This window comes from Sodiomyces alcalophilus, assembly GCF_042370955.1.
Source record: "Sodiomyces alcalophilus JCM 7366 unplaced genomic scaffold ACRALscaffold_3, whole genome shotgun sequence".
NCBI lineage: Eukaryota > Fungi > Ascomycota > Sordariomycetes > Glomerellales > Plectosphaerellaceae > Sodiomyces > Sodiomyces alcalophilus.
The window spans coordinates 4,517,040-4,529,305 of record NW_027263534.1 but is presented as its reverse complement, the minus strand read 5'-3'; the positions used below and the strand labels follow the sequence as shown (position 1 = coordinate 4,529,305).

At 41.7% G+C, this 12,266-nt stretch overlaps 1 non-coding gene across 1 annotated transcript; it reads left to right on the top strand.

Annotated features, from left to right (window-relative positions):
- Nucleotides 1-11,432: 11,432 nt before the first annotated feature.
- On the top strand, nt 11,433-11,507 carry ACRALDRAFT_t123. Its single transcript has one exon. It is a non-coding gene; the product is annotated as a tRNA-OTHER (tRNA).
- The last annotated feature ends 759 nt before the right edge of the window (nt 11,508-12,266 follow it).

Genomic DNA, 12,266 nt, shown 5'->3' with positions numbered 1-12,266 from the left:
CGGGGCCACTAACTCCCTCCTCGTCCTCCCGAAGCCGAACTAGTCGTCCCCTTAACCTGACCTAACCCTTTAATTAATCCTATCCACCTTACGTAGTGTAATCCTAGTCTTTATAAACCGAAAGGCCTAGTTGTTTTTAGATAAAGCATAACTCTCCTAGGTCTCCTTTATTTATCTCCCTTACTATAACTACACTATAATAAAGCCCTAAGCACTCTGGCTAGGGCCCTATCCAATAAAGGGCTCCGGTCAGAACGAACTATAACTCTAAAGCAGATATTAGGTCGGTAATAAATCGTAACCCTTATTGCTTTCGTAATTCCCTTATACTGCTACTATTATTAAGGCGACCTAAAAAGCCTATATAAAGAATATTATTAGAATAGGGCCCGCTACGCTATATTCCTAAATAATAAAAGAACTTACTCTATTTCCTTTGTTGCCCTCTCGCGGCTTATCTAGCTTAAGGCCGGTTAATAATAAGTCGTGATATCTATCGTGAATATTAATAATAATAAAGCCTATCCGTAGACGCGTGCACTATAATAGCACCCTAGGCGTGTCCTTTATTAACTAAATAACCGTATTATAGAAACCCGTAATAGGTAGTCGTATCTAGGTAAAAGGGGAAGGAATAATATAAGTAGGGCCTATATTAGGTTATACGACTATTCTGATATAGGACTTTTCTATCTACCTAACTTATCTTATTATTTTCCTTTTCCTTACCCTTTCTTATTTACCTATCTATAATAATAATAATAGTATCGCTATTATAGTAAGTTATCTATCCCCGTCTATATTAAGGGTATTAACTTATCCTATCGACTCCTTATTAGGGTATATATTATCTCTATATAGTTCCGTGTATCGCGTATAGGATTACGGGCGGCTTAGGATTCGGCTAATATCGTAGTAGATTATTATTATTATTATTACCACCGTTATTATCACCACTATATAAATATTATATCCCCTTCGCGTAGACCTTAGGCTAACTTATAGTATTAGAGTAGACCACTATTATATTATAGCGCCCCCTGCTTTGGCTAATAAGTATAAAAAGTCCGGCGCGGCCGGTAAGTTCTCTAAGATGTCCGGTAAGGCCGGTAAAAAGTCCGACGCGGTCGGTAATAAGTCCACTAAGGTAGCACCTAAGGTTATCGATAAGGGGATAACTAAGACTACTAGGAAGAAGGCATAACGGGCCGCTAAGAAGGCTTAGGCTAAGGCTAAGGCCGCGGCTATAGCGGCTACTCTTAAGTAGTAGTAGTAGTAGCAGTAATAGTAGTCTAACTCTTTATCGGACTTATTATCGGATTCGTCTTCGGATTCGTTATTTTTTTCCTCCTTAGAGGACGAGGCTATCGAGTAGCCGGGTATAGCGGCTACTCTAGCTAAATAAGCTATATCGGTTAAGACCGTTAAGAAGCCGGCTATTATAGCTACTCCGGTTACTAAGTCGACCGACCCTCTCCCTTTAGGGCGTGATAATTCGCTATAGGGTGCTCTTAAGCCCCTTAGTGACCTAGGGGGCGTCCTTAACTATACTGGTTAGGACGTTATTATAAGCGGTGGTGCTAATAGAGCCACCCTCTTTAACGATAAGGAGGCTAACTCCGATAGGTCGTTATTATCGGAGTTCGCTTTATCTATAACCGGGTCTAGCGATAGACCCTTAGATTTTAGCGATAGCGACGGCGTTAAAATACCGCTATGTCCTCTTATTTTAGTTAGGTTAGGCCTAGAGCTTCGTGCTCCTTATAGGCGGTGCGCCCGTATACTGGGTTCCCTGGTATTACGTGGCGATAGCGTTACCGGTCCTATTACTATACGGCCCTGCCGCGGTAATAAGGTATTTAATAAGTGCTATTATTACTATAATGGTAATAGCCGCGACTATAAGTTAGTACGTTTATATAGCTATAGTCCCCTTTACTTTAACCGCTCCTAAGGTTACTAACTAGATATATAGCTTTTGTTATGGGCGGAGCGAGTAGCTAAAAAGCTATAGAAGATATTAGTAGCGGCCGCACGGGGCGGTAATGGTCTAGACGACTAGACGTTTATAAGTTAGCCTAATATCCTTACGAAGAGCACCGCTAATATATATAAGCGCCGGGCCTACCGGGTCTAAACTAAGCTACGTCGGGCCCTTAAGGCTATAAAAAAATACGCCCGGGATAATAAGGGGTTCGACCCTATAGCGCGTCGTTACTAGGAAAAGGAGGAAGAGGCTAAGCGTAAGAGGCGCGATACTCCTATTCGTATAGAGCGTTACCTAGCTATTATTACCCGCCACCTAGGCTAATTAGTTAAATAAAATTCGAAGTTAGCCGGTCTTTATAAAAAAACCGGCCTAAAAAATAACTAAGGATATCTTATAGTAGTCGTTAGGATCGGGCTAGGGGGAGTTAGGGGGGGGTGGGGTATTAGTGTTTAGTTTTTTTTTTGATTTTTCTTCCTTTTTTTTTTTTCTTTTTCTATTTTTTTTTATTTTTTCCCTAGACCTGAATAAGAAAAGTCCCTGCGGGGCGCCGACGATACTATTAACTAGTCCCACTCTTTTAATTATAATACTCCTCGATAAGCGTGTCGGGGAGATATCTTTATGGTTCCTATATATTATATTTATATCTATACCCGGCCTACTTAATAAGGTATTCGCGTTTATTCCCGTTATAGCGATAAGCCAGGACTTCCTCTACCTTATATTTATCCGACTCTTATAGTTCGACCTTAACGTCTACGGGTATAGGCGACCTGCCGTCCCGAGATTTTTATAGTTCGAGGAGCGAGATTAGGAAAACGTTATAAATCTTTATCGACTCCGGGAGCTATAGCTTATAGGCGAGCCTATACTAGCCTATTACGGAGGTAATCTTATAGGGGCTAAGGAACTTATCTAATAGTTTCCTATTAGGGCGATATTACTTAATATTCTTCGAGGATAGCAGTATATAGTCGCTAATCTTAAAACGCTAGGCCGCCCGGCCGGCGTTATAATACTATTTATAGGTGGTTTAGGCTTTCCTAATAAGGACCTTTATAGCCCTGCGATTCGATATAAGGTGCTTTACCCTTTACTCGGCTATAGCGGCACGAACCTTGCCCGACTTACGTATCTATATATCGTATAGTCCGCGTAGGTTAAAACCTATTAGCGTAATAGAAGGGGTTTACCGGATAGCTAAATACTATACGGTGTTATAGGTAAACTAGGCTAGGGGTAGCTAGTTAACCTAGTCGTCCTATTATAGGGCACCGAATACCCGTAGGCAGTGCTTTAAGTTCTGGTTCTATTATTCTATCTAGCTATCCGTTTAGGGGTAGAACGCGGTTAATAACCGCCGCTTAACGCTTAGGAGGCTATACAGGGTAGTCTAGAACTTATTAATAAATAGGGACCCTCGGTCCGAAACGATACTATTAGGTAGGCCGTAAATACTAAAAACATATACTTATAGGATACTAGTAAGACCCTTAGCTATTAAAAAGCTGCTATAGGGGATATAAATCGCGTACTTAGTATATTAATATACTATAACTAAGATAGAATCCCTTTTCTTTCCCTATAAGGTTATAAGGGGGAGGCCTATCACGAAGTCTATTAAGATCTCTTAGAACGGCTATTCGGGTATAGGCAGAGGTGCTAAGTACCTAAAGGGCTTATACTAGCGCGGCTTAGTCCTTTAATAGATACTATATATAGGCACGAACTTCTTAACGTCTCGCGAGAGGTATTCCTAGTAGTAGGACTTAGAAATCCTCTTAATCGTCCGACCTAACCTATAGTGGCCCGTAGTAGGCGCGTTATAAAATGCCTAGAGGACCTTATCGCGTAAACCTAACTAGTTCGGTATAAAGAGATGGTCCCTAAAGTAAACCGCACCTTAACTATTATAGGACTATAGGTCCGTTAAGTTATCCTTTAATACTAAGGAGATATAAAAAGGATTATCCTTTTAGGTAAAGATAATCTTATCCTTTAGGCTAGATAGACCTAAGGGCTTAGGTATACCTCGGGCCCTTATAAGGCTAATAACGAACTTCTTAGTGAATCCCTTAACGGGCTTCTACCGCTCCGCTTCGAGATCTACCTAATCTATAGCGAGCTACGGCTTCCGTAAAAGCCTATTTACGGGGTTCTAAACGCCTAGGCGGTAACGAATCTTAAAATCAAAGCTTAATAGCTCCTCTAGCTAATAGGCGTATTAAGGTTTAATTCGAGGCTTATTTAATAGATACCGGTGGTTTAAGTAGTTAGTTAGTACCTTTACTAGGGTCTAACTATACGCTAAATAATAGCGCTATTACTAGAATACTTCGATAATCGCTATTAGCTTGGTATCTAGTATCGGATAGTTTAGTTCGGGTCCCCTTAGCTTCTTAGATAGGAACGCTATGGGTTGCTAGGTTCGGTCCTTATACTAGCTAATTATAGCGCCTAGTATAAAGTTAGACGCGTCGGGTTCTATATAAATAGGCAGGGCTGGGTTAAAATACTATAGTATAAGTGCCGACTAGAATAACGATCGTAACTTCTTAAAAGCGGCCCTCTTTATATCCCCTAACTAGAACGTACCTAGTCTACCCCCTAACCTTAATAGGTCCGTAAAAGGGGCAGCGACCTTAGAGTAGCCTTTAATAAAACGTTAGTAAAAACCAGTAAAACCCAGGAAGACCTAAATCTTCTTAATAAAAGTGGGTTCCTCCTAATCCTTAATGGCCTCGACCCTCTTCGGGTCTATAAAGACCCTATTAGGGCTATATATAAAGCCTAAGAACTCGACCTCTTACGTCTCGAACACGTATTTCTAAGGGTTTACGAATAGGGACTATTCCCTTAGGCGTATAAGGATCTCCTTAACGTGCACGCGATAGGTACTAAGGTCCTTGCTATAAATCAGGATATCGTCTAGATATATAACGCAGATAGTATTAACGAGACCCTTTAAGGCTTTATTAATATAACGCTAGAAACTAGCGGGGGTATTATATATACTAAAGGGTATTACTAAGTACTTAAAGTGTCCGTACTTAGTTCTAAAAGCCGTTTTCTACTCGTCCCCTTCTTAAATTCTTAAACGATAATAGGCGTCCTTAAGATCTAACTTAGTATAAACCATAGAGGATATAAGGCGGTTAAGGATCTTATATATTAGGGGGAGCGGGGTTTAGTCCTTACGGGTAACCCTATTAAGACCTTAATAGTCTATATATAGATATAGCTATCTACCCTTCTTTAGTATAAACAGGATCGGGGCGCCCGCGGAGCTTATTAATAGTCGAATCCACCCTTTAGCTATAGCCTCCTTAATATATTCTTATAGGACGGCTAGTTCTTACTCGGCTAGGGGGTAGATAGGGCCGAATAGGGGTGACTTACCTTCCTTTATCTTGATTACGTGATCCTAACGCTAATAGGCGGGTAAACGGCCGGCCTCTATAATATCGAAAACGTCTAAAAACTCTTAATAATACTTAGGGATAACGTTCCTTAACTTATCCTTATTTAGTAACTCTTAATACGGCCCGGGATTAAGATATTCTAGGATCCCTTTATTTAGTTAGGTCGGGTTAGGGGGTATAGGGGGTATAGGTTACGATAAGTCTAATTAGATAATAGGGATTAAAGGACTATTAGGTAACGTGTCCTTTTTTTCCTTAGTAGCGTTCCACTTTATGCCGATAACTCGGCCGATACGGGGGGCACCGGACTTTATAAGGCGGATAATAAGCTATATATACTCTTTCGCCTTCTTTAACTCTCTCTGACCCGGGACGCCTTAAAGGTCCTTTTGCTAGAGTCGATATATCTATTCGCCGGACCGGAAGGAGGTAACGGGGTTATATTCCACTAACTAAAGTATACCGAGGATAATTTAGGACCTATTAGGGTCTATATCTAGCACTTCGAACTTAATCGGATATATCCGGGTCCGGTCCTAACTATCCGTGACCTTAATATACGTCTTAAAGGACCCGATAGACTATACGTCGACCCCGGGGATAACCTATCTAAGTCGCTTCGGTGGTCCTAGGGGACCGTGGTCGGGAGGCAGGGCTTTTTAGTCAATTAGGTTAACCTCGGCGCCTCTATTAAGCTTAGCGCTCCGGCGGCCCTATCCGCCGCTTAACCGTAACTCTAACTTCGCCTTAATCGTGCCCTTACTAGTAAAGAACGGCTAAGACGGCGGCCCTTCCTAGGTCTAAGCCTATCTAATAACGGGGTGCCTTATATTAACCGGTAGGTTATTCGGGTTCTGACTATTAGAGTATCCTAATAACTAACCTGACTTAGAAGGCTCCTTCGGGTATTCGTTCCGGTAATAACCCTTTTTATTATAGCTAAAGTATATAACGCTACTATTATTATACCTCTTAGGAGGCCCGGGGGCTTCCGTGTCGTCTACTTCGATTAATTCTATAAAACCTTAGGGAGGTATAAAGGGCCGAATAGTTATAGTACGGGCCCTATTAGGGGCCTTATTACGCCTACGCTTCTCGCCGCGGGGCTACCTTAGGCGATTATTCCGGGGCGTCTCTTTTTTATTCTTATATAAAAGAGTAATCTCTGCCTATTAGGCTACGACGCCTAACGCCTTATTATTAATAAGGATACCGGCGGCTATAATCTAGTTATATAGCGGCTTATTAAGCTTTATTAAGATTAACTATATACGCTACTTATTAGGGAAGGGTAGGGATACCTTATTAAATAACGAGTCTAGCCTATTAATAAACTTAGCGTAGGTCTAATTAGGTTTCTATATAGTCTAGTCCGAGAATAGCTTCTTAGTTATAAATATCTTACGGGTTTTGTTATTAACTAACTACTTAGTTAGGAAGGTTTTAAGGTCCTCCTAGGTAGCAACTCTAGTCTTCCTATAGACACGCCTATAATAGGCACGCTATCGGGATTTTATAATCTTTAGTAGTAGGGTAGAGGTAAGATAGATCTTCTCTGCTTCGGATAGCTTAACCTTATCGAGTATAAAGCGCTCCTTGATTTCTTTAATAAACGTCTAGAACTGGTTATAGGACTGCCTATCCTATTCGGGGAGCTTTTACAGGACCTTATACCAGCTTTTACGGGAGTCCCCTCTAAGGATACGCTCGGAGGTATCAGGGTCCTTCCCTTATTAAAGGGTAAGGAGGCGCTTCTCCTTTTTCTTATAGGCTCGGCGGTCCTTATAGTGCTTAATCAGGAAATCGAGTTCCGCTAATAATAAAATACCGGGGGGGCGGCTCTTAAGGTCTTTAATATCGAATTAGGGTCCTATCTAGATAACTTAGGGGGTCCCTTAGTCGAGTAATAGTCCTACTATAGGATTATAAGTATCCGGGTTAGCTTATCCGCGAATCTTAAATTCGGGGTTACTATCTTTATCCTCTAACTCGGGCGTAAGGGATTACTCGTGATCGGCGCCTAATAGCCCGGCTTCGGCTCCTTTAGTAGCGGGGGAAATATCCCGGGTACGAATAGTAGTGGTGCGCTTAGGGGGTATCTTAGGTGCTAGTTAGGGGTAATAGTAGGATTTTTCAGAAAAATAACTAGTTTTTCGAACTCTCGACGGTCGTTATACCTATAAACGGTTAGAACGAACAAAATATCATAGGTTTTATATAAGGAGTAAAAAGAGTTGTTAAGACTATAATAAGAACAGGTCACGAAGCTAACCTTAGGGGGGGAATAATTATAAGATTATTCGTTAAGCCCCTTTAACTCAGGACTCGACGGGAAACACCCTACTTAAGGACCAGTGACTATCCTCCCTAGGATCGATATATAATAACCTAAGGCTCTAAGACTATAGGTCTTAGGCCAGCTCAACAATCCTAAAACATACCTCGGTCCTAAATATCCCTAGGGTTAACCTTAGGGCCGGTTCCGGGCTCTTAACACATTCCTCAACGCCTCTAAGTCCTATCCGATTTCCTTAAATAGAATATCCCTGACACTATTATAGCTATAGCTATATAAAGACCCGGGAGCACTTCGCCTACTACTATAAGGTCAGAAACTCCCGTAAATAGCCAGATAAACTCTAGCACTATAAAGACGGCAGGAGAACTCGCCGCTTTAACCCCTAGGAGACCCTTATAAAGATCCCAATAAATAGCGCGGCCTTCGCCGCGCTAACGGATATAACAGGCTTCCTTAACAGGATCTACCCGATCCCTTTAAATAAAAGGAATACTAGCTAAAAGGTGGACGGTCGCTAGTAGACGGTGGCATAGCCATAAGCACGAAGACCCCCGAGGGTACACGGCAAGACACAGGGACTTTCTTTTATCTTATATACTTTCTTTAATAATATAGTATAGATATCGTTAGTTATTATAGTTCGGGAGGCATAGAGTCAAGCGATTAGCACTATACGGCCCGGGCATAAATACATAGATATCTCACCGCCCGATATCCCGATAGCGGGACGCGGCGCCAGCTTCGCTGGCCGCCGCCAAGGCGTTAAATAGAAACACACACACACACATACTAGGCTTTAAATCGGACTAAGGCCCCGACACGGCGCTCGAGGGTAGTACGGATAAAGGAACTAGTATACACGAGACCGCTATAGCACTAACTAATAAGACCCCGCTTCACGGGACGGAGCTGCCGGGATAAGGTCCTGTTTAAAGATAGGACTAAGGAAGAAGCCACGGAGACCTTTAATAGGTGGGTCGATAAGCGAGGCCCGGAGTATACCCTAGTATTTATAGACGGGTTATAAAGAGGCTAAAGTATAACCTAGGCCTACTCGATATAGCGCGGCGGAAAGGAAAGTACCTTTAGTCGCGGATATATCTATAATATAGTTATCTTTAATAGGGAGGTAACCGGAGTAGCCAGGGGACTAGCCGCGGCTATCCGCCTCCCCGGAATAGGAGAAATTACCTGCTATATCGATAACTAAGTAATACTCTAGGGGCTTACTAGTATAGCACCTAGATTATCGCTATAAGAGTTCTTATACTAGTAACGCCTAGTAATTATATACCCGACCCACTTATAGTGGTTACTAGGGTATATAGGAATCCCGGGTAACGAATAGGCAGATAGACCTTATTTAAGCGAAAACGCCTAGGGGATCCTATTAGAAAAAAAGAGGCCGACCTGGGCTAAGGGGAAAGCTGTTATAATCGCCCTCTATAAGACCAGACTTTAAAAATAGCACGGTAAGTCCCGGCTATACCCGTATAAAGCGGCCGTGTAGAAAAAGCTAGGGTTTAGTTAAAGAAAACCGAAGGAACTAACCCTCCCCCGAAAGACCCTGATACGCCTTATCTAAGTAAGGATAGGACACAGGGACTTTAAAGACTACCACTAAAGGTTTTATTATAATAGCTAAGTGGCCTATTATAGCTACGGCTACATAAAGACCCGGGAGTACTTCGCCTACTACTAGAAGGTTAGGAACTCCCGTAGATAGCTACACGAACTCTGGCACTATAAAGATAGGAGGAAAACTCGCCGCTTTAACCCCTAGGAAACCCTTATACAGATCCTGATAAATAGCGTGGCCTTTACCGCGCTAGCGGATATAACGGGCTTTCTTAATAGGATCTGCCCGATTCCTTTAAATAGAAGGAGCACTAGCTAGAAGGTAGATAGTAACAGTAGACGGTGGGATAACTATACGGATAGAAATCCCCGAGGGTATACGGCGATATATAAGGACTGTGTTTTATCTTATATACTTTCTTTAATAATATAGTATAGATATCGTTAGTTATAATGGTTTAGGAGGTATAGAGTTAAGCAATTAGTACTATACGGCCTAGGTATAGATATATAGATATCTTACTGCCCGATATCCCGATAACAGGACGCGGCGCTAGTCTTTACTAGCCGCCGCTAAGGCGTTAAATAGAAATATATATATATATATACTAGAGTTTAAAAACAGCAGGCTAAGTCCCGGCTATACTAGTATAAAGCGGCTATATAAAAAAGTTAGGGTTCAGTTAGAAAGAACTAAAAAGACTAACCCTCCCCCGAAAGAGCCTAATATAACCTACTTAAGTAAGAACCGGGTATAGGGACTTCGAAGAATACTATTAAAGGTTTTATTATAATAGCTATATAGCCCACTACGGCTACGGCTACGCGAAGACCCGGGAGCACTTCGCCTACTACTATAAGATTAGGAGCGTATATAAATACCTAGACAAACTATGGCACTAAGAATAACAGTAGACCCCACCGATTTAATACTAGGAGACCCGTATTATCATAGGCATGATTCATCGAAGTCAGGGATAGCCTGAACAAGAGGAAATGATATGTCTTGATAGTCACGAAGGGGATTAGATGGAGTGTGGTGTTCGGAGATAGATAGTCGAGCCGGCTCCGGGACTAGTACTATCCGGACCGACCTGGTATAGTGTGATAGGGAGGACCACCGATAAATAGATCGCGGACCTAGGAATGCTTTCGAGGGGATTCTCTAAGGTCCCCGGGGAAAAGGCTTTTGTTATCTATCAAAGGGATAGGTAACGCTAATCTCCTAACCTAAAGGTTTAGCGAATAATTTAACTCTTAATTCAACCTATTAGTTTATATTACCCTTTTAGTTGTCTTATAACGTCTCTTTACTCTTTATATGTAAACCCCTAATACTTATAAAGATCCTAATAAGTAGCGCGGCCTTCGCTATGCTAGCGGATATACTAGGCTTCCTTAATAGTATCTACCTAATACCTCCGAAAAAAAGAATACTAGCTAGAAGGTAGATAGTAGATAGAGGACGGTAGGGTAACTATAAGCACGCAGACCTTTACAGGTATAGAGCGCAATATAGGCGCTTTCTTTTATATTATATACTTTCTTTAATATCATAGTATAGACATTATTAGTTATTATAGTTTAGGAGGCATAGAGTTAGGCGATTAGCACTATACGGCCTAGATATAAATATATGAATATTATACCGCCCGGTATCCCGATACCGGGACGCGGTACTAGGCTTTACTAGCTACCACCAAGGCGTTAATAGAAACACATATATATACACGTCTTAAAGGATCTGATAGACTATACATCGACCCGAGGAATAATTTATCCTAGCCTTTTTACTGGTCCTAAGGGACTATAGTCGGGGGGCAGGGCTTTTTAATCCATTAAGCTAACCTTAGCGCCCCCATTAAGCTTAGCCCTCCGGCGGCCCTATCCACTACTCAACCCTAACTCTTACTTGGCTTTAATCGCGCCCTGACTAGCGAAGAACGGCTAACAAGGCGGCCTTTCCTAGGCCTAAGCCTAGTTAATAACGGTATACTAGGGCTTAGCCAATAAATTATATAGCTTTTAACTAATAGAGTATCCTGTTAATATCTGCTATTAATAACTATTATATAGTTAGAAGCAGAAGAATAAGGAGTATAAAGATATATATATCTTTAAACTAACTTATATTTATTAAAAGGCCTCTATAGTGTAGTGGTAGTATACCTAGTATATAGTCGAGGTGACCGGGTCGGTTCGAATCCGGCTAGAGGCGTAGGTAAAAGAGGAACCCCTTTTCCTTTTTTACGCTACTCGGATCCTGTTCTGGGGGGCTCTTATCTGCCTTAGTATATACGATAAGGGTTAAAGAGGGGGCCTATTAAACTCACCTTCTGCCCGGCTTCGCTAGTTATTAATAGGTGCTACGGGGGAGTTAGTCGCCTTACTGTGGAAATAAGAAGAGGGTACCGCGCTATCCCTAAGCGCGTAAGTAATATACGCGGCGTCTCTTCTATGTGTAACGAAAGGAAAGTCCGTAGACTTTAGTTAAGGAAAAGATATTATAGAAAAGGCTTAATAGCTTAGTATCGCAGAGTAATCGCAGTATATTCGTTAACTAAGCGCTGACTTTAAACCAAGACTTTAACTTAAGGGATTGAACTAATCCCTTAATGCACGTACAGAGATAGGTTCGGATCGGTAGTCTATGCGCGGCTATCGGTCCGACTATATGCCGATAGGTCTACGATTATCTCATTACACTGCCCCCCCCCCCAAACGAGTCTAGTCCCGTAGACTCGTATTATCGTGATACCTTTAATTACGCATTTATCGCGATTAATTATCTCTATCTGGTTCTATATAAGCCCTTATTAAAAACCCGTAGGAAAAAAAGAGTAGCCGCTCCTTTATTTACCTGCTCGTTAGCGTTCTATCGCCGACCCTATACCTAGTGATTGATCTAAATATTACTATAGAAACTCCGCCATGCTTATTATTATTGCCTATAGTTATCTAACCTTTCGCGGATATT